This window comes from Hyperolius riggenbachi, chromosome 2 (assembly GCF_040937935.1).
Source record: "Hyperolius riggenbachi isolate aHypRig1 chromosome 2, aHypRig1.pri, whole genome shotgun sequence".
In the NCBI taxonomy this organism is placed as follows: Eukaryota; Metazoa; Chordata; class Amphibia; order Anura; family Hyperoliidae; genus Hyperolius; species Hyperolius riggenbachi.
This window is the reverse complement of record NC_090647.1, coordinates 94,045,807-94,073,078: the sequence shown is the minus strand read 5'-3', so window position 1 is coordinate 94,073,078 and position 27,272 is coordinate 94,045,807.

Sequence of the window (27,272 nt, the reverse complement as noted above, 5' to 3'; positions counted from 1 at the left end):
AGTCTGCCTTTACTCTTCCTCTTTCAGTTTTGTTGCCTTTTTGATTGGATAAGCAAAGTATCAGAAGAAGATGACTGAACTTTAGCCTGCTACCACAGGCATAATCCACACAACTTGTGATAGGTTCACCTCTGACAGCTGGAAAAAAACATATTAGAAATAACAAGCAGATGGTCACATAGTAAAAGAGATGATTTGAATATTCAGGAATAATGCATCATGGGAAATCACACTTGCTCACTTCAAGGATAATTGAGGCGAATAAGAATGAAAGAATGGGGGGAGCAGGCATGCACAGGGAGCAGCCCTCTTGCCTCGCCCACCTCTGTCCTCCTCTGTTCTTTCCTAAAAGCCAGGACACGCTGCTTCTGGGTCAGCCGGGTTGGCAGCAGTGCGCAAGCGCTAGGCCCAGCATTATGTGTCATTGATTGTGCTCCGTAGCCAGGAGCACTCTGTGCATGCGCACTACGAGTCATAGTGCACATGTACAGAGCACTTCTGACCCGGAAGTAGCTTCTGCTGACTTTTAGGAGAGAACAGAGGGGGCCCCAGAGGTGAACAGGGGGAGCGGTGAGCATGAGGACTGCTCCCTGAGCATGCTGCTCCCCCGTGTTCTCACAGTCTTTTTCACCTCAGATATCCTTTAAAGCTGAATTATCGCAAAAACCTTTTTTTTAAGAAGGCAAATTCTACACAGCGTTTCTTTTATGTAGGAGGTCTTTGTGGACTCTTTTAGTCCCCTATACTTTCCTAGTGGTTATGGATCACCATGAGCTATCTGGACATTCTGTAATCGTTACTTTGTAAATAAACTAGCAGCGCTTCATGGTTCAGTGACTTGCATTTTTTTGGTACTTCTTAAAGATGGCAAAAGTTGTGGATGGATAAATGCTGAAAGAAGAAAGAGGACCAGTTCTTCTACTGTTGGGTCAGAAATATGCCCTGTAGAGACACAATCTACACCTTGCATACATGTTTGTAAAACTGCCCAAATCCTATGTACTTGTCTTTAGCAATATAACAAGTCTGAACACTGCTAGGAAAGGAGGATGATAGGTAAATGTGCCAACTACAACCTATGTCACTGGGTTTAACCTCTCTTAAAGAGGAACTGTAGTGAAAGTAACTTAATGAATAACATTGCTTATTTTTGTACAATATTAATTTATAGAATATTTAGTCAGTGTTTTCTCATTGTAAAATCTTTCCTCTCTCTGATTTACATTCTGAAAGTTATCACTGGTGTTGCCATCTTTAAGGTGATCTGTATGGAATGTTCATTACAGAAAGAGATATTTCTTACCCAGAGGGAGATATTGCTTGCTTGCCAGTTGAAAAAAGCAGTTATTTCCCACAATACAACAAGGTTCACAGAAAGCAAACTGTCAGGACCATGGTCATGACATCACAATGTGGGAGGGGTTTTATTAAAATATCAGCCACACAGCCCCCCTGATGATCTATTTAAGAAAAGGTTAAGATTTCTCATGGGAAAGGGGTATCAGTTACTGATTGGGATGGAGTTCAATCCCTGGTTACAGTTCCTCTTTAAAATCCTTCTTATAATCCATTTAGCAAAACAAAATTTTGCATAGATGATAGTAACATTGAGGGTAGGAACACACTAGGCAGAATAGCATATGTGTTTTCCATAGCACATAGTGGAAATCACATATGCAATTCTGCCTATTGTGTTCCTACTCTGAAGCATGGGCCTAGTGAATAGGTTAGAACAATGAAAAAGCTGTCAGTTTTTAACATTCCAAAATAGTTTTTATATGGTTGTCATAGCAATCCCCTGAATACTAAATAAATATGTAAAATAATTAAAATATCACTAACCTGATAGAGTATGCAGGAGTACCATGTTCATCTTTGGAGTAACAGCTTATTTATTATGTCTCCACTCCAATCCACAAGTATGCAGTTCTTCAGTTTCACCAACACAGCTATAAAGAAATATCTTCTAACAAAGTAATTGTCAGAGAGGTATGTTTTCATACACATTACAAAGCTAATAGATAATAACTGGTTGCTTTGCTTTGGATGACAGCCAGTGCCAAACTGGAGAAAAAAGAACATTGAGTTTGGTGGGCACCTCATCGAACTGGGCCAAGTATTCCGGTCTCATCCCTCAAGTGCTTTAGACATGAATTTACCAGCTCAGCTCCTTGTTTCAAGGAAAAGACCCTACTTCTTGAAATATATTATATCCACACCCTTTATATTAAAATAATACTACAACATACCGTAATTATGATAAACAAACATGTCAATATACTTCCAACTGTATGGTACCCACTTATTTTATTAGATCTGATTGTTATTACTGTATGTGAAGACGGTAGAAACCCACGGGAGGAATCTCTGATCATATCTATGGTACCTCTGGAGACCATAACTGTAAAGGAAATGTAAAGAGAAAAAAATACCACCATTTTAACTTACCTAGGACTCCTTCTATCCCCTTGTAGTCATTCTGGTCCATCACTGTCATTCTGTTCTGATCCCTGTAACAGCCGTGCTCCTCATAAAGCTGGGTGCGTGGCCTCAAGCTGTGCGCCTCCTTGATCACAATCCCAGGGCCCCTCCTTGATCACAATTCCAGGGCCGGTAGTTTTTTGCACTTGTGCAGCTCTTAAAAATTGCAACTGTGCATTCACTGAATGCTCACAGTTACAGGAGCGTAATTGAGGAGGCCCTTGTTGCATATGCCTAGTGGCCGGCGGCCGGTTGAGTAGGCTAGCTTTCTGAGGGGTACAGATGCTGAAGGGTGCACCATGGAATGATGGTAAGGAACCAGGGGGGCTAGAAGAAGACCTAGGTAACATACCCATTGAATATCTACAGTTTCATTATTTTCTATTACTGTAAAACAACACAGCAATTGTATTACTGAAAAACAACACAGCAATTGTAAATTAATCCAAATGTAACACAATATGTTAGCCAAAGCTTTATTTCTGATTGGTTATTATAGGTTACTATCCATTTTATCACTTCAGTATGTTTGTAAATTATTCATCTTGGCTGAAAAGTGTGTAGTCACTGCAGCAATTCACCGCAAACCACTCATTAAATGGCCCTTACCATATATGTTATATGTTTAATATTGTACCTAGTTTTATGTTTAGGGAATATTTACTGCAAAATTCCAGAATTCTTTGTTTTGTTTTGAATAGAGTATTTTTTGTTTGCTTTTCAGGGTAGGGTGGTTATTGGTGTCTGTGACACCGCTGTAAAGATTTTCCTGGATTTCCTGTCCCTGGGGACCTCCTTAAAAGTCGGTGTCTTTAATACAAAAACTTGTAATCATGGGGACAATAAAATGTAAATTAAATAATTAGGGATTCAAACTAATCTCCACTCTTCAAGAATCTAATTGGTTGTTATATATATATATATATCACTCTTTTAAATATTTCTTTATATATTGTCTGGACAAGAAGTGATGCAAATTCTTACCAGTGAAGGTGCTGGAAAGTAGAATGACATTCAAAACAAGTTCTAACTACTTACCATAGTATCCTCAACACAATACACAACCTAGAATTGGGCTTTAACTAACAGAATAATTACCATTTTACAGATGGAGTAGAGGATCTGCATGCTCTGTGGTATAATACATATATATATAAAAACTTTCTGTATTTTAGAGAGTTTGCAAGGAAAGCCTCTGGTAATGGGTCTCGAAGGGTTAAGCCATCTACTTTTTTTTAAATATATATAAAAATATTTATTTTTTAACATGGGCAATGAATGTTTTCATATGTTGACTTGAGGTATGCATCATTTCTGTTAGCGTACGTTAACCCTCTGAGTGTTGCGATACAGTAGATATATGAATATATATCTAGTACATAGTTTAGAAGTCATTATACGTTTCAATCTTGATCTCTTCCAAAACTGTATTTTTGTTAAACTTGATCAGCCTTTAGCATGCAAACAGCAAAGTCATTTATCAAACATGACTAATGATTCTGGACAACCAGTCAGACTTGGGCAGAAGTTAGGCATGATGTTAACTGAACACTATCTTTTGGGAATTCGTTTTCATTGCCTTCGAATATAATTAAGGCTGGAAAATCACCATCTACTCAATGCAGAAGAAAATACATGTTTGTGTACAGTAACTTTATTTTACATTTTAAGCTATAATGAAGGTCATACAGATTGAATGGTTGTAATCACTGTGCAGAAAGAAAGCCGTACCAAAGAAAAAAAAATACATTTGACTAAAGATGGTCACTGTTTCTCACCAGCACCTTAACATGGGACTAACAATAGAGCCTCAATGACAGTAAATAATAAATGCACTAATAACAATGGCAGCATGGCAGGTCAAAGCCGTAGCTAGGCATAGTAATGAAGTGAAATCTAAAGCAATATAATGATGGGGTTTTTTTCTATCAACGGTTCCTCTAATTGCTCTGTCCACATCGGAACCAAGATAGCACTGTGACCACTTCCGGTGGGTATTAGTGCATCTGGGGAATGATTTCTATGATCCACTGAGAACCTCAGGAAGCACTCCCAAATACAATGCCATGCACTGGAAGTGGCCACAGTGCGATCTTGGTGCTGGAGGGGACAGAGCAATTAGAGGAACAATAGATAAATATTGTTTTATTATATACGAGAACTTTGCCCGCTCCCTCTCAGCACCCCTGACGACAGCAGGATGCCGAAACCTGTCGGTGTGAGTGTGGGCATTGTGTTTGATTGCAACTGTATCTGAGTACCACAAGGGTGGGAAGTGCACAGAGCCAGTGTGTCCAAAGTGGATTAGTACCCACAAAAGTGAGTGTTTTATGCTTTTTATAGGCACCCTCTTCTAAATAAAGACTTATATATGGAATTCCGCATTGAGGATGCCCCCCCCCCCCTCTTATTTTTGTCTCCACATGTATGAGCACCCACGAGATTAGAGTTGATAGAGCGTGTATCCTGTTACACAAGGGCCGAACAGGGGAAAGTGCAATATACAGTAACTATTGTCATTGGATGTACAGCACCACAAATACCTAAGTGACTGTGTTTGGGAAAGTTGTAGTAGACATTCATCACAGTATTCATTGGGGTGCCTGGGCTTGTATAATTTTCACTACTTAAACTAAATTGAGGCCCTATTTTCTGCAACATAGTAGTCTGACCCACCACTTTCTTCCATGAACAATTCAAGAGGTAGATGAGATCATTGCGTCGGTTTGTAGGCAGAAGAAAAAGGAAGAGATCCCAATCCAAGAGGATGAGTCATTATGCAACATGAACAGAAGGAAAGGGGTAAAGGGGGGCTGTAGGTGCACTTTGAAAGCAGTGACAGTTTGCCAAAATCATATTCACTTAAGTAATAATAATAATTCCAGTATTCTCCTGTCGGTCTGAAAGCACTTAGAGGCAGCCACTAGAGTGCACTCAGTAGGCTGTAGTAGTGTTAGGGAGTTTTGCCCAAGAACTCCTTACTGAACAGGAAGAACTAAGATTTGAACCCAGGTCACATAAGTCAGAGGTAACCATTACACTGTCCAGTCACTGCACCTCTGTACCTTTCTTCTAAGTCTCTTCACCATTTCCTGCACAAAACTGTGCTGGGAAATACTCCCATTATAGGATGTAGAGGATATACGTGCAGAAAATGCCAAACACACTCAGAGGGTTAATGAGCAGCACAAGGCATGCCTTTCATTGTTGTACTCTCAGATCTTCTTTGCTTTGTAGCACTTGTGTTTGACTGATACATTCAAGGAACAGAATTACTGTAATGTATTATCTATCTCTGTTCAATAGACTTATAATAGAGTTATTATATAACCAAATACATTTTTATTTCACTTGTCTAAATCTAGCAATCTTCATGTAATATAATGGTGATGTAAGATCCTAGCAGATATTTAACTCAAACCACTGAAAAACGAACTCCAACTTTCTGGTAACTTTTTTATTGTGGGTCCCAGAAACAATTACGTTTTGTGAAGCAGAGTACTGATATATGTTCCACTGAGACCATTAAAATGTAATACTTATGCCACAATTCACTAAGAAACAGGGCACTCAAGAAGAGCATTTTCTCTTTTTTTTTGTCTATATCTTGTTTTGTTATATCTGTAAGCAATGAGACACTACTGGCTGACAGAGAGAATTGCAGTTACATGGGTCCAGTTCCAATTCACTTTTTCTCATAAGTTTTCTCATAGGAGATAATTTTTCTTTCAAGATAGAAAGGATTAAAGTGGGAGGGTTTCGACACAAAGAACTTCCCTTAGGTGGTCACAAAAAATACTTTGTCTCTGGGTCTAATCGTCCTACGTACTTGTTCCAAGAGAGTGACCTCCGGAAAGTCAAATTACAGCCGTACTACTATTCCTTTCACTCTTCCTGGTTCAGAAGCACCCTCCCTTGATTGTACAATCTTACCACATCTCGCCCTAGATATATGAATTCAGTTTACCCTTCTACTTCATAAATTTGGTAAAATTGTACAGTCAAAATGTTATCGATGGGCATCTACTTTTGCAGTCCTCTCCACCTGAAACATGCAGATATCCTATTAAGCTACATGCACACACAAGATTTTGGTTGCCCAAAAATAATTGTATTAGATTGACACAGGTAAGATCTAGTGTGTGTACATTGTTGATAAGGCCATGTTATATCATTAATGACCCACCACCATAGGACACTTTTATTGACTCTCCTACAGCAGGGTGCCTCCCCCTCATCCTTCTATATCCCTTCTCCATAGAACAGAACAGGTTGCTTGGCAAATAGCTAAGCAGTGTGTCTTTACAGAGATCACTCCTAAACCTTGAAGTGTACCTGAGACGAGAAGCATCTCAGGTACCATACTTACCTGGGGCTTCCTTAAGCCCCCTTAGGCTCCCTGCACACTGCAAATCTGTTTTGCGATTCCCATTCCGTTTCCGATTTTCAATTCCAATTTTCCCTGAATACATTCAACAGAAAAATGGATCAAAAAATGCAGCATGCAGTAAAGATTAAAAATCGGAATCGGATGTAAAAACCGATTAAAAAGCGGAATCAGAATCGCATGCAGAGTGCAGGGGGCCTAAGGGCTGTTCATTCCTCGCCATCTCCCCAGGTGGCTCGGGTCTCCGGCAATTCAACCCAAAAGCCTGGCCAAGTCGTGCTTCATTGCGCATGCGCGGCCAGGCCAGGTGCGCTCCCATGTCACGCTCACATGTCATGCTTCCATCCCCAGGAGCTTTCTGCTCCTGCACAGTACTACTGATTGCTCCCAGGGACGGGAGCTCGAGGGGGGAGTGTGCCTGGCCGGACCAAGCATGCATGACAAAGTGCGTCTCGGCCAGGGTTTTGAGCTGAATTTCTTGGGCTGGAGCCACCTGGGGAGGCGCTGAGGGATAAGAGGCCTTAAGGGGGCTTATGGAACCTGAGAAGCTTCTCATCTCAGTTTCACTTTAAACCAAAACAATCATTTAAGACATTTAAACTGTGCATTTAATTATAGGATGCAACCTATAAAGCTTTTACTTAGTTATTGTCCTTGTAATATCTGATTTGAATAATTTTACCTGTGTTATACATAGGGTGCCTTATTACTTTAAGCCATAGGAAAAGCATAACAGCCAGAAAGCTAACATTTTTACACAAATGTGTTTAAAGTAAGCCCAAGAAAACAAAATCTCTACATTTGTAGCTGGATAAATTAGATATATGCACCAGTATTTTCAATTGACCTCCACTGATGATTTTACTACCCGATCTTGCAATATCCAATGTATCAGAAAGGCGAAGCCATATTTTAAAGCCTACAGTAGGTGGTATAGGTGACTAATTATGTATTTTGTTTTCCTGACATAAATCCATCCATTTCTCAACACAAAATATTGTTAAAGGGCAGTGTTGGACTGGAAGGTGGAAAAACTGGGGAAATCCACCTGCTGGCCAAGCAGCAGTAACCCTGTGTTATTACTCCCAATAAAAACCTGCAGCAAGTCTTCACTGTGGGCAGAAACACATGATTACTGCTGCTTGGCCATCAAGTGAATTTCCTCAGCTTTACCACCTCCCAGTCCGACACTGTTAAAGGGTTTAGCTTTCTCCAGTAGTGTTCTAGAATTGGACATTTCTTTATATCTTGCGTGTCATAAAGAAATCAATAAAGTACCGGTAATCACTATTCACAACAGTCTTTGAAGTTGTAGCAGATAGATAACTTGTTTCTAGCAGCCAATACATTTCTTGCTTCAGACTGTTATGGGTGAGACAGTGAGACCTTTGTGGCAGCAAAATGTCATATCTTTACAGTAGCTCTCTTACAAATGTAAATGTGATGCATACCACATCAAGCAAAGGAAAACCTGTGAATAAAATATTTATTGAAAAGATGGACCTGAGCCTTTCTTTCTTTTAGGCGCGGTTCCCTAGGTGATGTTATTGAAAGTATGTGAGAGCAGCATGGGATGTCCATCTGTTGGGCTGAGTGTGTCCTGCTGGATGTACAGTAGACTCAGTGGAGTTTATGCCTAACTAGTAATGAAGAGTCTTATGTGGGGTGGACCAAGGAAAGCACAGTTAAAGGAATACTGTAGGGGGGTCGGGGGAAAATGAGTTGAACTTACCCGGGGCTTCTAATGGTCCCCCGCAGACATCCTGTGCCCACAGAGCCACTCACCGATGCTCCGGCCCCGCCTCCGGTTCACTTCTGGAATTTCCGACTTTAAAGTCAGAAAACCACTGCGTCTGCGTTGCTGTGTCCTCGCTTCCACTGACGTCACCAGGAGTGTATAGCACAAGCCCAGTATGGTCTGGGCCTGCGCAGTACGCTCCTGGTAATGTCAGCGGGTGCGAGGACTTGGCAACGCAGACGCAGTGGTTTTATGACTTTAAAGTCGGAAATTCCAGAAGTGAACCGGAGGCGGGGCCGGAGCATCGGTGAGTGGCTACGCAGGCACTGGACGCCTGCGGGGGACCATCAGAAGCCCCGGGTAAGTTCAACTCATTTTCCCCCGACCCCCTACAGTATTCCTTTAAGACACAAAGGAAAAAAGAACAGGAGCCAATAGTGCAATATGTCTATACACCATGATAAATATATGTAAAATAATACACATACAGGAAATGCAACAACCGATGTGGCGTACAGAGAAAAATCCGCCTCTTCTCGGGTCTCTGAGGTTCCATGGAGGTCACACTCCTGATAGATTGGGTAGTTCCTAAGGATAAGGGCTACTCAAAACATGCAACCTCCGAATAGTAAACCCAAAAGGTATAAAACAATTACCTCCCGGCGTTTAATTCCCCTGCAATTTTTGTACCAAAAGCACTCAAATTTTTTCCATGTTTCTTTATATTGTAAGCATTTTTGTGGACCACTTGCAACTTGTGGTTTTGCAAGCTGCCTGCAAGCATGCATACAATATAAAAAAAAAAACGTATTTTTATTATAATTTTTTTTTACTGTCTTTGTTTTTCTGATATGGGCAGCAGTGGTGCCCAAAGCTTTTTTTTTTTTCTTACCCTAAGTATTTTTTATATTGAATCCAGTACAGATGTTTGTATTGGATTCAATACAAAAAAATGTGAATCTGCACCCAGCACAAGGGGGCCCATGCAGCGCCATCAGAGGGACATGCCAGGGGATGTGATCACCGAGGACCAGGAAGCAGATGAAGAAGGGAGAAAAGGAGATCGCCAGCGGGAATCGCCACTTAGAAGATGGGAATACAAGCACAGGGAAGCTACAAGGTGCCGGCAAGGGATCCCGCATGCCAGCAATGCTGCAGGTGAGTAATTGCAATTACTGGATGAGCCTGACTTGTCCTTAACGCTATTAGCTAGTTTTGTTAGGATGAGTCAGACTTGTCCTTAACGCTAGGGAGGTTAAAACAATATAAAAAGGAGAGGTATGTAAGCTTAAAGCGAACCTGAACTCAGAACATTCTCTTTGCTTCAAAATATACATAACAGCATAATAACCTTCAAACAAAAACATTTCTCTGTTACAGCTGATACAAATCCTAATAAAATACATCTGCACTGTTTCTACTTCCTGATTCATGGAAGCAGACATACTGGTAACACCCTGTGCTTTTAAATGAGCTTATCTACCATCTCTGCCATAGGCAGTCATGTGCCACAGGGGACAGATCAAATTACAATTTGTGATTAGTCACAAATGAGGGGGAATTAGACAGGCGAAACTCTCTAAATACATACAGGGTGCATTTCTCTATGTTTTCCTTCTGTCCTGTGCAAGATTTCAGGTCCAAGTGCCTAGTGATAAATATAATTCGTAAGTATAAAACAACACACTCAATGTATGTACACTATTTCGACCCATTGTAAGAATATAATATATATAATTAAACAGATAATAATAAAAAATCCAAGTTCATGGAGGTGACTAGCACAACACAATGGGCCTGATTTACAAAGCGGTGCAAAGTGTTTGCACGCCTGTGAAAAGCCCTTTATCACGCCTAAACTCAGTTTAGGCGTGATAAAAAGAAACTCGCGCGGAATTCCCGCGCGCAAAGTATTGCGCGCGCAATCGCGCGGGGCACGGTGTAGTGCGCGTGATGCGCCCATTAAACCCTATGGGCGCTGTGCGCGGAGTTGCGCGATTGCACGCGCAAAACTTTGAGCGCGGTAAAGAGCACAAAACGGTGCTAACTCAGCAGTGCAAAGGTTATCACGCCTAAAGCCTTTTAGGCGTGATAACTGAGTTATCACCGCTTTGTGAATCAGGCCCTATGTGTGTTAATTTTTTAGGAATCTGCATAATTATATTTATACAGAACTGCATATAGTAAACATACGCATTTTCTTCAACTTCATTGTCAATAATATCATATTATAATACATACATGGTAAACTCTCCCACTTAAAGTAATTCATATTAATTAATTATAATTTGCACAGTGCCTTTCTCCTCCTAGACTCAAAGCGCCTGAGAGCCGCAAAGGACAGCCTGCAGTGCCAGCGTACTGACCCTAAGCAGGACCTGAACCCTGGTCTCCCATGCCAAAGCAATGTAGTAATGAAGAGGTTTACTTGGTTGTGATTATGCTGCTATGATGGGGTGATGCTCACAGAGTTGTTTCATGAAATCCTTATGTTGAACTAGGGTCTGCGACATATGCCGATCATCCACAGCATTAAAACCACTAAAAAGGTGAAGGGAATAAAACTGATTTACATGTTACAGTGGAACCTGTCACGGAGTAGGATATATTAGATGGCAAAGTGTACAGCTGAACAGTCAGTTCTGGATTATGAGGTATTGGATGTATTAAAAATGGGCAAATGTGAGGAACTGGGCAAAGATCACACTAGCCCGATCTGGTGTAATAACGTCTTGGTTGGTTCTGGGTGAGGTAATTCTGGTGCAATTATACTCACAAAGATGGGTTGCTTCAAAGAGGCAACCACTCGTGTAAATGGATGGGGAAGTGCCATCCCCACTCGGCCTTTTCTTGCAGGGTCTTGGTTGCAGCTCCAAATGAAAAATATTCGGCTCGCTATATAAGCGAGGACGAATGCCCTACTAGGGTATAGTAGGTGAATTTGAACGATAGGAGGCGCTCAATTTTTTTAAAATGTTTTCTTTAAAAAATAGGAGGATAATTCATAACCGGATTGAATATGATGTAATTAATTAATTGCGAACAGCACTAGTCTGTGACAACGCGTTTCTCGGCATAAGTCGCTTCCTCAGGTCAAATGTGTGCCTTAAAATAAAACAAGGAGAGGCGCTCAGAATACCCAATTGCAGATTAAAACATAAAATACATATAAGCATTGTGAGGGAAGAAAACAAAAACAAACAAAAAAAACAAGAAAAAAAAATCTGAGATGATGCTGTGGCCTGTCCAACCTTCAGGAATGATGTGCCAATTGGTGCAGAGGGCAGAATACAAATACTAGAAAAGACTGGCACACTAGGCTATTCTTTTAAATATTGCATGTGATCATATAATTGCATGTCCAGGGAGCAAAGAAGACCATGAATTAGCCCACTCACAAATCCTGGGGGGGGGGGGGGGGGGGGGGGGGGAGGGGAGCAGTTCAACATGTTAATATCTGATTAAGTGGTTGCCCTCGGTAACCACCATTTGGCACCAGCGATCCAATGATTACACTTAGTCTTGTATCAGCTTAACATTCACACAGCCGCAGCTTGATGCACAGATAACAGATGCTCCAAGTCAATTAAAGATGTATTGTTTGAGTTTGCAATACATGGTGTTCAGTCTTGGTTGCAAAAGCGGCGAGGATACACAAGTATCGGAAGTATCAGAAAACACAGATAATCAGCTCTGAGTCAAGCAAATACCATTCCTACCTATATAGTTAGAGCCATAGTTGGCTCTTAATTGAAGAAAACTCTGCATAACTCAGCTTAACAAGTATTAAGTAGGCACACCCTACTATAGGTGGGCTGTGGGCCAGCTGTCCATCACATTAGGAGCTTTCTCTTGGCTTCCATGAGAATGTGATAGACAGCATACCCACTACGCAAGTCGGGGAACTCCAAACCTCAATTGGAGTTTATTTATTTTTTATTTATTGTACTTATAAAGTACACTTAGAAAGTAGCTTTAAACACAATTTTATATTTTGTGAAAAAAAAGTTTGCTTTTTTGAGGTTTAGACCTTTTTAGCCTACTTGAGGCTATGGCTGTGAAAAAAAAAGTTGTTATAAAAAAGGATATTTTTATTTTATAGCACACATCAGACGAGCCACAAATGGGTAAAAATCATTAAAGCAAACAGGATGCACAGTCTTCAAACTATGAGATGTACAATATGGTAGCAATCAAAAGCCAGCTTCACAATAACTGTCAGTTACAAAATGGTAACTGCAACTTTTCCATGTAGGGAAGTGACGCAATAAGGTACTGAGGGACACCAAAAGGGTTTTAGCGTTATCTGTGTCCCCGTTGGGAAGATCACAGGATACCACACCTGTCCCAAAAAAGCAACAGCAAGTTAACCTCCTTAGTGGTAACCCTGAGTCAGGCTCGGGACCGAAAGCCACAGAACAGGGTGGTAATCCTGTGCCTGAGTGAGTCTCATGCAGGAGTTCCTGCAGACTTCTCTGAGGTATGTCTTTCTTCTTGTTTTTTGGGTCTAAAAACTTGTGAAAAAAATGCACAGCTTTTAGACTCTAAATCTGGAAATAATCATAACGCCAGGGAGGGCTAATGCACTTTTTAACAGTAGTAACCAAAAAATGTGACCTATTGGTATATTCCTTCCAAACTGTTGACTACTGTAACAATTTGCAATTCTCTCTGTAACAAGAGCTAAACCAGCCTTGAATGTCCAGTTTGGGTTTTTTTTTGTTTTTTGTTTTTTTTTAAGAAATAAAAATGCCTTTTTGTAGCAAAAGGCTGAAATTGTGGTAAGAGAATAATGCTGAGAATTCTACAGAATTATATTCACAGCCCCTGCATAGTGTTTATTTGTTGTAAATAATAGTGTTATGTCCTATTGTTATGGTGTCTCATCTTAGGCCCCGTTCACACTGCACGCGTTTCCAGCCGCATTTTTGAAACGCGTGCGGGAGGCCGACACGCACGACATCAGACAGTGCATAGAGTGCACAGTCTGATCTTCACACTGCATGCGTTTCGGACCTGTGCGGTCCGGGAACGCATGCTGCACGCATTTTTTGCAAAAACGCGCGGCTGTCCCATTCACTTTTCAGTGATGGGATAAGCCACGCAACGCATACAAACGCGGATGGTGCGCGTTCGCATGCGTTGCGTTCCGCACGCATGGCCCTCTGTGTTTGTAATCTGAACAGGGCCTAAGAGTGATGGCAAATAGAAGCCCAAATGCACTACATACACTTAGGCCCAGTTCACTTTGGCCTAAAGATTTAGCAGACCTTAACAAAATGGATGAAAATGGATGTGATTTACACTGGCCACTCGAATGGATCCGTTCAGCACAATCCACTGAACGGACCGCAAGTTTGGCTCTCCTGCAATGTTTCCGGACCAATGGATCCGTCGCAACTGACCGCACGGAATGTTATATAGAGTCCCTAGACATAGCATTAACTTTTACTAAGAGGAGCTAACGATCTAATGCCTACGATAGTTATATTCGTATGCCCCTACCTACCATAATCTAAGGTCAGCTTTGTGGGGAGCTAATTGTGCTACCAGTATGTTTTGGGGATGTAGGGAAACAGGAATACCTGGAGGAAACCCATACAAAAAGCAAGGAGAGCATATAAACCTCATGCAGCTAGAGTATTTGCCCAGATCTGAACCAGGGACACTAGTGTTAGAAAGTGCTATCCACTAACCCCCTATGTAGAAAGATTTCAGAAAAAGTGAAGTGGACCCAAACTCAGTGAGAGATAAGCATTAGCTAAAGTCCAGTTCTTTAATGCTCAAGCATAGTTAAGTATGGTTTTATTTCTTAAAGAGACACTGAAGCGAAAAAAAATTATGATATTATGATTTGTATGTGTAGTACAGCTAAGAAATAAAACATTAAGATCAGATACATCAGTCTAATTGTTTCCAGTACAGGAAGAGTTAAGAAACTCCAGTTGTTATCTCTATGCAAGCAAGCCATTAAGCTCTCTGACTAAGTTAGTAGTGGAGAGGGCTGTTATCTGACTTTTATTATCTCAACTGTAAGTGAACTGTTTACTTTTCCTCTGCCAGAGGAGAGGTCATTACTTCACAGACTGCTCTGAAAGAATCATTTTGAATGCTGAGTGTTGTGTAATCTGCACATATTATAGAATAATGAAATGTTAGAAAAAACACTATATACCTGAAAATAAAAGTATTAGAATATTTTCTTTGCTGCTAATCTTCTAGTAATTATTCATACTACCAATTCATTATATCATATTTTTTTTTCGCTTCAGTGTCTCTTTAAGCCAGATAAAATGAAACTTGTAGTCTTGTAGTGAGAGGGGACAAAGATGTCTGTATATCCATTTTTTAAATACCATGTACTTTGCTGTTCTGGTGAAAGTCTGCCTCTAAAACACCAGTCAGTGGACATTTCATAGAGTCTGGCTAATTGAAATAATTATGCGAGACCATTTTGGTCACCATATGGGCAGCACCCAGTGACAGTCATCCATGTTTCTCTTGGCAATAAACTGTAATATGAAAAGTGAAAGGATTGAAGCCGAAGTCTACCTGCAACACTCCAGGCAGAAAATCGATCCGCTGAAAATTGCTGCTCTGATTGTTTGTCACCCAAATCGAAATCAAGTGTCAATGACACAGGTGATGCGTGTACCACCATCAAACTAGCAATCAGAGGGATCACAAACAATCATTTTAAACAGTTTGATGTTTGTACGTTCCAAACTGAGCAAAAAAGCACATCAGGAGCTCTAACCCACCTCTGACCTCACTGGTTGCATACTTGTTGCAGGTGTGTATAATTCAGACACTGAAGCAAGTATGACAGCCATCCGCAGATTATTTTGTTTTCAAAGGAAATAAAGATAGCAGCCCCCATATTCTTTTTGCTATAGGTTTATTTGAAAGTCTCTTCTCTTACCAGAGAAAACCAGAGTACTGAAATAAACACTAACAAGCAAACGAAATACAAACAAAATGAAATGCAGCCCAATAGGAAATAAGATCTGAATCCAGCCTCTAAATAATTATTCAAGACTTATAACTACTAATTTGCTCTATTGCAAATGCTAACGACACAAAACTTTAAAGAGAATAGAGAAGGGGGAAAAAAAGGAAAAAAAGGGAAAAAAAAGCAGCAGTGGTAATCTTCTGTACTGTCAGTTATGTATTTCCACTTAAAAAGGAACTTTAATGAATGCAAATAATTTTTCAGAACTTATTTGAAGTCCAAAGGAATCTGTCTTAGCAGAGAGATGAATTGAAAAGAAAAAAAAAGAATTGTAGGGGAGTAATTTATCATTTTTCTGTTAGAAACGGTCTTTGCGCAGAAAATTCATACCGCAAACTGTCAAGAGTTACAGACATATCTTTTATGACTTATTTTATTTAATTAGGAAATTAATAATGTTTGCCTTTTATATTCTGTTTGAAAGAAAACTGCTAAAGGATTACTTGAGTGTGAAATTAAATGACACTATTTTCATGCAAGCTCTGGGGACATCTAAAAATCTCATTGGATTGAATCACATTTCTGAATGGCCCGAGCTACAGAACAAATTCTCTTTTATAAAAAAAAAAAAAAATATGAAACCATATAATTATCTCTTGATTAAAAGAACATTTGGGTTGCATTGGAACCCCAGAGACTAATTAACCAACAAATGAGAAAGTATTATTTGTAATTGCATGGGCTGGAGAAAATCACATTCTATTTTTACCATTCCATTTTCAAACTATTGGTGGAATTCACAGGTCTATGGCCAAATTTGGCAGAAAGGAACAAATACCAACAATTTGGGTTTGGTGTTACCAGTGGCGTAGCTAATGAGCTGTGGGCCCCGATGCAAGTCTTACAATGGGGCCCCCCCAAGCACTCTATGCATAATAATTGATACGGTGCAACAAAACCTGCCAAGGACAACCACAGTGTCAGAGGAGCAAGAAGGGGATGGGGAAAAGTTTGTTAGTGATTACTACTATTCAAAGTATCTATAGAAGTGTACAAAAACCAGTACGGGATATCAACCCAAAATAGGCTCAACTCACCCATAAATATAGTAGTATCAAAAAGGCAAGGTATAGGGAGCACTGAGCTGGTGTAAAAATATGAAAATTTATTGCAAAATTCAATAGCCTATAGACATGCAAAAAACAGACAACATATACCCTTCCATAAAACCAAAACTGGGACAAGCAAAATACTGAGGCAGCTGCATGGAACCGGAGTGCACGCCTTTTTAAAGTCCAAAACATGCATGCAATAAAAATTTCTTCAGGCCCACAGTAACCTTGTATCCAGATACAACCAGGCAGGGTCACCGGATAGCAATAGCAATCAACCCGTGTGTACATCCAAGAAAATACACGCCTCTACATGAATTATGTGTACGCATCTCATTACTGACACATATAGTAGTGTCAAACCTCAACCCCCATCAATGGAGGTTAGCTCACACTCACGGCACTTTCCGTTATGTGTAACAGCAGTTCTTAGCCGATACTTCGGCATCTCACCACGCCATAGGAACGGCCATCATTGAAGAATCATGCGCTGTTTTCAGCCGCATGGAACACTGTGACGGCGAAGCGGGGGGAGGAAGAGATGCGGAGGCACGGGTGATGAAAGCCGGGACCCACTTCCAGGTAGCGCGGCGTGTCACGTGACGCGTTTCATCACGACCCACGTGACTTCTTCAGACATGACGTAGGCAAGGGATGTATGTCCTTTTATGCCTTCAAAAGCCGCCCATAACTTGAGCCGATCATATGCAAATTTAAAAAGCTGGTCTATTTGCTGCCATCTACTGGCCAAAAAACAATTATGTGCACTTAAGAGAGATGGACACAGGAACTTTTTCCAATATATACATATACAGACAAAGCCATCTTTTTCAACAGATCTTACAAAAAAATTTTTTATATTCAAGTCCTTATTGAGGCCTTTTGGGAATAAACTGCCACACTTATAGATCCACATGGATTTTTTTCTTAACAATTGTGTGTAATAATCTCCACGGCGCGGGCTGATGTTCAATTTATAGATGCCCATAAATCACAGCCCAGACACATCAGAATTGTGAGTGGTCTTAAAGTGCAATGCAAGAGGATTTAGTTTCTTTCTATCAATAGTGGTACCTCTGATGTTAGTCTTCCCAATGTAAATTAGGTTGCATGGGCATCTGATCTGATAAATAACATGGGTAGTATTAAATGAAACTTAATCATTTACTCAAAAGGATTTGGATCCATCAAAATTATGAAACTGGTTACCTTTATTAACATATCTGCACATTTCACAGTCCAAGCACTTATGCATTCCCTTTTTGGTAATTTTACCTGCAGGGGAACTCCCCCACCCCCCAACTCACTTCTAACCAGTAAGTCATTCAAATTATTACATCTCTTAGCAGCCATATATGGGTAATCCCCTACTATTTTGGCCATAATTGGATCCCTCCTAGGGAGATGCCAATGTCTCTGTAAAACATGTTTATGATATCTATAGAAGTGATTATTACCAGCACAGGACAAATAGAGAGCTAATACTTTCGTTGAGGTAGGGCCCTTTGGGGCCCCTCTAGCCCAAGGGCCCCGATGTGGTGGCTACCGCTGCACCCCCTATTGCTACGCCCCTGGGTGTTACTGTGCCTTCCAGTTCCCACTTAAAGAAGAACTGTAGTGAGAGGTATATAGAGGCTGCCATATTTAAGCAATACGAGTTATCTGGCAGCGCTGCTGAGCTATCTGCCTGCAGACTCGTACCAGAAACAAGCATGCAGCTAATCTTGTCAGATCTGACAAAAATGTCAAAAACACATGATCTGCTGCATGCTTGTTCAGGGTCTAGGGCAAAAAATATTAGAGGCAGCGGATCAGCAGGATAGCCAGGCAACTGGTATTGCTTAAAAGGAAATCAATATGGCAGCCTCTATATACCTTTCACTACAGTTCTCCTTTAAAGTGTAGGAGGGGGGATTTAAAAAAATTATACATTTTCCTCCAGCCCCCTCCAGGCTGATGGCTCCCTTGCTGCCCTCCTGCACCGCCTGGATCCTTCACATTTTGGCCCCAAAAGTCCCTTAGTAGGGCCCAGGAGTAGTCCGGCCGCACGCACTCCCCCATCGCGTTTTGTGTCTGTGCAGTAGTACTGCTCATGTGCAGAATGCTCCTGGCGACAGGAGCGTTATGTGGCCGCACACATGGTTGGATCACGCATGCGGAGTATGCCCTAGACCAGGCATGGGCAAACTCAGCCCTCCAGCTGTTACGGAACTACAAGTCTCACAATGCATTTGCCTTTATGAGTCATGACTGTGGCTGTCAGACTCCTGCAATGCATTGTGGGACTTGTAGTTCCTTAACAGCTGGAGGGCCAAGTTTGCCCATGCCTGCTCTAGATCATAGGACCTTCCGGGGCAAATTGCGGAGGTTCCAGGCAGCGCAGGAGGACGGCAAGGGAGCGATCAGCCTGGAGGGGGCTTTAGCAAGCCCCAGGTAGTTATAATTTTTTCAAATCTCCCAGTCTCCGGTTCGCTTTAAAACATACCTGTATGTCAAAAAAAAAAAACAGGCAAAAAATAAATTATTTTAGTAGGGGGAAACCTCTGGATAATCCAGAGGCTTCCTCCATCCTCCTCCACCGCACTGATCCAGCACTGGGACCCTTGAAAATATTTGTCAAGGACTTCACAGATATTTAACAGTTCAGCTTTCACATCGGGGTCGTCTTCCTCTTCAGGCATGAGTGGCTCCTCCATACTACTATACTACTACGCTGCCACACCTGTGCTTACGTGGATACAGCATGGCCATGCTCGTCCCAGAAGAGTAGCACGGCCCCGATGTGCAGGAGAGTCTCGGGCAGCAGTGGAGGACCAGATGACCCCATGGGAAGCCTCTGGGGGAACCAGAGCCTTCCCTCTCCTTCCCCATTTGTTTTTCAGCTAAATTTTCTCTTTAATGCACCTTTGTTAACTGCCCTGTGTGTGTCCATGTAATTACAGGCTTAGGCCTGGAACCCACTAGAAAGTGCAAAACGCTATCGCAATCACGATCGATTTGCAAGCGATTTTGGGAGCGATTTCCCTGATCCTATACAATATATGAGAATGGAAAAGCTCCCTGTATGTCCTATGATTGCGATTTGCTTAATCGCAATGGCTGTAGTGGAATATGTTCCATGCATTTACATTGGTAGAGCGTTTAGGAAAATTGCTAGCAATTTAAAGCGCTCCATAAATGCGCAAAAGAACGCTCTAGTGGGTTCCAGCCCTTAAGCCTAGTTCACACTTGCAATTATGCAGCAAATGAATATGTAAAAACGGATCTGATCCTCGTTGATCGGATCCATTTTCACTCCGTTGCCACTCTGTTTCTTTTCAGCTGCTTCTGTTCCCCCCCCCCCTCTAGAGGCGTAGCTAAGGGTCCTAATGCAAGTTTTGCATTGGGGCCCCCCATGAACTCTATACATAACAATTGATATGACGCACCAAAACCTGCCAATGGCAACTACAGTATCAGAGGTTCAAGAAGGGGATGGGGAACAGTTTGTTAATGATTATCACTATTCAAAGCATCTATAGAAGTGTTTATTACCAGCACAGGACCAATATAGAGCTAATACTGTAGTTGAGGGAAGACCCCGAAGGGCCTCGATGCGGTCGCACCCTCTGCACCCCCTATTGCTACTCCCCTGCCCACTCCCAAAGTGGATTTTTCTATCTAGAATGGCCCGTTTCTTCACTAGTAGTAGTGTAAAGAAACATTCCGTTTTCTTTTTGTCCCCAATGCATTGCTTCAGGATCCATTTCTGTTCCACTGGGCTCAGATTAGTGCAGAACCAAAGTTGTGGTCCGTTTAGCGGATTGTGCGGAACGGATGCATTTGAATGGATGGATGTTAACGGATCCATAGGTTAACATTGGATCCATTTGTATCCGTTGGGATTCATTCCAATCCACAAACAGACCGTTTTTTACACGCTAGTGTGAACCGGGGCTTCGGAAGGAAAAATATACTTTGTATAGATTTTTCAGTAAAAGCTTTTTGGTTCCTTTTGGTCCTGTAGAAGAAAAAAACCTGTGGTTGTGATTTAATTTAATTGGGTACTTTGTAAAGACTCATACACATGTGCAACTACTCCGCCAAACTATCGTCCAAACTTGGTCTGTTGGAAAACGACTAGACAAGCCACTGATAACAGGCGGTTTTCATGATCCAACTAGCTGATCAACTGACACAACTGTTGGGCTGATATTGTACAGTTGACCGTGTGTGTACAAGTCTGTTAAATGACTTGTGCTGGTTTTAAATGTGGCTATATCGTGCAGCCTGTTGTTCCGATTGCGTAGTATGTAAACGTGGTGGTCATGCAGTTGGTTTGGCCTTATGAAAATACAGGCCGTGTCAACGGGTTGTCGTGTGGTTGGTCATGAGCTTTTGTTGGATGTGTGTACGAGACCTTTTCCCCTTTTTTAGACCTTTTCCAAACCACTGAACAGTGTGATGAAAATTGTGAGGGATCCTGTCTACAATTATTATAGATAGAAAGATGACGGGCACATGAGATGATTGATAAATGATAGACACATAGATAGATCTTACCAATAGTTATCAGTTTATCCATCTCTCTATCTATTGAGTATTTTTTAAAGATGCGATTGGGTAACACCAAGCCAAAAATAAAATGAGTATCTTAAAGTGTGGCTGAAGTATTGATTTTACATAATTGCCTGAGTTCAAAGGATCATTATTATATGGTGAGAACAGACCTGACATGAGAGCGCTATCATATGGCCCTATTTAAATATACCTTTCAATACATCTGCTCCATGTGCCCAGCTAGCGAGCAGCGTTCACACACAGCTCCGCTAGGAGATGTTGTCACTTCTTCATTTACTCCTCTTGACATTCTGGTAGACATTAGCAGAAGTAGATTCTAAAACTCTGACAGTGACATTTATTGCTGGTAATAAAGGCTGGTATTGACTGCGATGCAGCCAGCATGGTATCTGAGTTTCTGCTACGCTTCAGTGCTTTAAAGTCGACGTGCAAAACATTATAATTGTGCCAGCGAATTCATTAAAACACACCATTAGGTATTATTTTAGGAACATTAAATTATATAAAACATGAGTTAAAGGAAAGAGAAGGGGAAGGGAGGGAGAGAGAGAGAGAGAGAGAGAGAGAGGGGGGGGGGGGGGGGGGAGACATGTTTGTAGACTGTTACACAAAGGAGACACAAAGCCAAACCAAATGCCATGTAAATAGTATCCCTGGTGGCTATTGACCCCCAAACGGAAGATAGTACTAAAATCCACTTCCTTTTAGCATTGGTAGTTGCAGCACATACTGTGGTTATAAGTGTGATAAATGTGTCAACTTTCATTAAGATCAGTTGTTGTATGATATGAGGTCTCCCGGTGTGTACACTTAAAGAGACTCTGAAGCAAGTCTAAATTCACTTTTTTTTATGTTAAGAACTATAACCCCTACTAAACCGCTGCTATCCCGCAGCAAAACGAGGGGTTTATACCGCCCAAATCCCCTCTTCTGTGTCCGGGGAGCGCTTCCTCATAGAGGCAGAGCTTATGGCTGTAGCTCTGCCTCTTGGCGCGTCAATCCCCGCTGATCGCCGCCTCTCCCCGCCCCTCTCAAACTTCCTTCACAGAGAGGGGCGCAGGAGAGGCCGAGATCCGTGCAGCGATTGACGCGCATGGAGTCAGAGCTACAGCTGAAAGCTCTGCCTCCATGAGCAGCAAAATCCACGACCAAGAAAGTCGTGGATTTTGCAGGGGGGATTTGGGGGGTATAAACCTCTCGTTTTGCTGCTGGATAACAGCAGTTTAGCAGGGCTTATAGTGCTTAACATACCTACAAGTTAAAGAGAAACTCCGACCAAAAATTGAACTTTATCCCAATCAGTAGCTGATACCCTCTTTTACATGAGAAATCTATTCCTTTTCTCAAACAGACCATCAGAGGGCACTGTATGACTGATATCGTGGTGAAACCCCTCCCACAAGAAACTCCTCCCACACGAAAAGTACATACTTTTTTTGGCAGTTTCCTGCCTGAACCTTGTTGCATTGTGGAAATCAGCTGTTACAGCTGTTTCCAACTGCCAAAAACCATGCAGCAGCTACATCACCTGCCAACACTAAAATGTTCACTGGAGTTCCTCTTTAAACAAGTGAATTTTGACTCGCTTCAGAGTCTCTTTAAAGCATACCTTTGAGGTCTGCAATGCCGAAATTTAGATACTCACCTTGAGAGGGGGAAGTCTTTCACTGTCCTCCTCCACCAGGCTGTTCCAGCACTGAGACCCACAAAGATTGTGGGTGTGGCCCCACTGTGCCTGCACTGTAGCATGCATGGACCCACTTGGACTTTGGCGGAAAAAGCCAAGCCTAATCAGGTCTGTTCTACTGTGCAGGTGCAGATAACCCACACATGCGCAGTAGCATATACCCAATTGGGGTCATCTTTTTCCACCGAAACTACTGCAAGTGCATAAGCCATCAACAAGCCCTTGTCACCGGCAGGCCTGGATTTACCTCACAGGAGCCTATAGGCCAAGATGTCCTGGCACCTTAGACTTCGCCCACCATGAACCTGCAAACCCCCACCAAGCCAAACCTTAAGTGTGCTCGCTTTCCCAGCTGTCACTTCTCCCGTACTTCCTTTGCCAGTCAAAGGTAGCAGAAGGTGCACCTAAATATTAGGTAGCCAAAGGTACCCTCAATATTACGTAGCTAGAGCTGCCCACAAGTATTAAGTGGCTAGAGGAACTTCAGTAATAAGTAGCTAGAGGTGCCCCTGACTAAAGGTAGATCCTGTCAGTGGAATGCCAAAAGCTGGGTGAGTAACCTCTCATTTACTGTCTCATTAGGACTCTGCATAAGGAAGGAGAGAGGGAGGCACTCGGGGAGGGGAGTGAGCCACCTTTTCATCATCAGGCGCCTGTAGGCACATTCCTACAGTGCCTTATGGTAAATCTGGCCCAGGTCACCGGTGTTTTGGCAGATAAAGTGCTGGAACTGGTGGAGGAGGACAGGGGAAGGCATTTAGCAACAACAATGCCTGAGTAATGCTGGAACTCATTGTTTTGAGCCGAGGTCCCTTTAAATTTTGTTCTGTGTATTTGCCCAGCCTTGTAAGCTTCTCATATGATGGCTATTGGCCTGATTGAGCGACTACCATTTATTATGCTGTGCATTGATTGGTATGTTCAGAGGCACAGGAGGAATCTGCACTCTACAAGGTTAGGGGCTCATGGCCCTGTGGCTGTGGGAGACCTCAGGTAACTTTGGGGATGCATCCACTGTTAGCGTAGGGACCCCTCTTGGAGACTGGCCTTGACGCTGGCAGAGGGGTTAAAGCAACATGCCTGTTGCATATGTAGCACCAACAATCTTGTTTATTTTGAAGCTTTATTTTCCATTTACAATTACCTATCTATTGATATATATTGGAATGGTATTTACCCTAGGTAGAGTTTTCAGCCAGCGCAGGTTCATTTTTATACTTATATGTAAGGGGAATGGTGGGAAGTTGCAGGGACGGATCAAGATCAAGTTGCGCCTGGGGCATGGTCAGGTATTCGTGCCTAAAGGTCAGGTTTTGGTGCCTAAACTGCCATTCATTTTGCCGCCTTTTTAAGAATTCAACAAACTGCGCCAGGGGCAAGATACCCGCTTGCCCCCCCCCCCCCTAGATCCGTCCCTGGGAAGTTGGCCTGCCACCTTCCCCAAACGTAAATGGCTCCTCTTGCTTTTTCCGAGGCTCCCTTTGATCCGTTGTGTCTGGATGGCCCTCTAGAGGTTTCATCAAGGTAGATGCACAATCTGGTAAATTGCACTCCTGAGCTGCTGTGCTCTTAGCATGTGTGTTGCATTGGGATGACAATTACAAATGAATGAGCCCCCCCCCCCCCGAGGAATTCAAGAATAGCTATTTACCTATGGCTACCTACAGCACTTTACATCACTTTACTGCACTTTACAGAGTACATAGCCATGTCACTGACTGTCCTCAGAGGAGCTCATACTACAATCCCTACCATAGTCATAGTCTTTTGTCCTAACATATTATCATTATGTATTTATATAGCACTGACATCTTCCGCATCACTTTACAGAGTACATAGCCATGTCACTGACTGTTGTCAGAGGAGCTCACAATACTACCATAGTCATGGTTGAATGCCCTACCATAATATTATTATGTATTTATATAGCACTGACATCTTCTGCAGCACTTTACAGAGTACATTGTCATGTCACTGACTGTCCTCAGGGGAGCTCATAATACAATCTCCACCATAGTCTTTTGTCTTACCATATTATTATTATGTATTTGTAAAGTGCCAAGGAAGATATCCGTGCTATATAGAGTACATAGCCATGTCACTGACTGTCCTCAGAGTAGCTCACAGTCCAATCCTACCATAGTCTATCACACTAGAAATCAAAAAGAAAATAGATATAATGTTTGTGTGTGGATGCATTGGGTCAGGAACCTTCTTTTGTGCTTGGCCGAGAGAGACATAGAAATCCCATCCTTAAAAATCCTGGGTTTGTTCTGTATGATGTGAAGACTTAACATCAGCACTCTGGACAGCACATTTACAAACACCTGGAGATTGATAAAACTCTGAATAGCTGGTCACACCATGTTATCCTTCTCTCACTTCTCCCTTCCAGGCAGTAGAACTGAGACGTGATCACATGATCAAAGCTAGCAATTCAGAAACTTACAAATCAATCTTATTCTTCTCAAAACTTTAGCCTTAAAGGGACCCTGAGCAGTGCAATAATAGTCCTCGTGGACCATTCCGTGGCGCAGGGCGCTTACGCATGCACGACTTCAGCCAAAGTTGCTGGATTACCGGAGCTGTCAGCAGGACCACAGAAGAGGATGCCGGTGGACCTCGCGGGTTATGGGGGTCTGGAGGAAGCCCCAGGTAAGTCCAGATATCCTTTATATTGCACTGCTCAAGATCCCTTTAAACTGCGGTAAAATATTAGTTTGTGAGCTCGTCTGAGGGAAGGTAATGGACAGGAATTGTTCAATCTATTCTGTAAAGAACAGTGGAAAATATGTCAGCACTATATAAATGCATTATATTAATAACATTAGTTTTACAAATGGATTTTCTCTAGGCATAGCCTTGGCCTTTTCCTTGAAAATGCAGTGCCTCTGTTTACATGAGATACTAGGACTCTTAGCAGTTAACTCAAGTTCCACATTAGACATAGACAAGCTACAAGTCTGGCCAGTGAAAAGAGGTGAGGGCATCTGAGGCAATGGACAATCTGCACCTGACAGAGATCTTAATACCAGGCACAGATGCAGGCAAAATTCGAAACAAGATCTTACTATAATGACCGGTCTTTGTTTAACGGGAACCATAATGTAATAGAGGGACTGAAACCGATATGAGAACAATTCGAGATATAATATTACAACTATGTTAAGCTACTTAAAAAAATATATTGAGCTGAAAGCTGGAGGGTGCGGCAAAGCTATCAAAAGAATATAATAATGTTATTCCAGCCTTTATTATCTGAAATCTATTTTCCTCTCAGACACCTGCTGGAGCCGTTACCTTATAAGATCCTTACGGCATTATTCCTCACTAGCTTAAAATTAGGAATTAAAGTGTACCTGTTAGTACAAGAAATAGTGAAGCTGTTCATTTTATCCCCTAAAGAAAAATGTTCAGGAAGTGTGTTTTATAGTATCTTTTCAAAAGACTGTATTACTGAAGTACTTTGGAACACTAATTCTCATTCTTATAACAAGATGTATCTTGGGGTCAGATATGTGTATTAATGCACATTAGCCCGCCAACTATAGACATAAGGGCCCTTATAGGACTGGCTCACACGGTCCTCTGCCCGGCTTTCGGCGGCACGGCGGTCAGGCTTTTAGTGGCTTTTATTGGCTTCCCATTGCGGTTAGCATTTTTGCGTCCCCATAAGGGAAACATGTAGCGTCCAGGGTCGCCTCAAACGATGGGGAAAATCTGGAATGGAATTCTGTGTTTGCGCAAACGCCGGTAAAAGACCAGTACAAACGCTCCCATTGACTTGAATTGGAGCGTTTAACTATGAGTCCCGGATGCTGGTGGTAAACGCCCGTTGCGCATCAGTGTGAACCAGCCCTTGAACTAACCACGTTGCCCCACTTCGTGTTAACCTTTTCTGCCGCAGCTCGTCACAATGGCCATTACAGTCAATGGAACATTACACACTGCCTGCAATGCAATGTGACAGGAGTGCTCCAGATGCAAGCAGAAAATGTGGGCGGCCCATAGGCGCTAATGCAAAATATCAGCTATTGGGCACCAGAAGCAGAAATTTGGGCGACAGGCCCATGAAACCAAATTTTTTTATTTTGAAAATTATCGTTTTTAAATTATTTTTGAAAGTTATCCTTTTGTAAATTATTGTTTTCACATTTATTGTTTTAGAAATGTATCTTTTTTTGTATTTACAATATTTGGGGGGGGGGGGGGGGGTGTTAAGGTTAGGTGTCAGAAAGTTAGTCTAAAGGTGGCCATTAACGGTCCAATTTATAGCAAAAAATCATACAAGTGATCAGAAATTCTGATCAGAATGGTTGTAAATAATCTCTGTTGATGGGCACAATGGATTACGA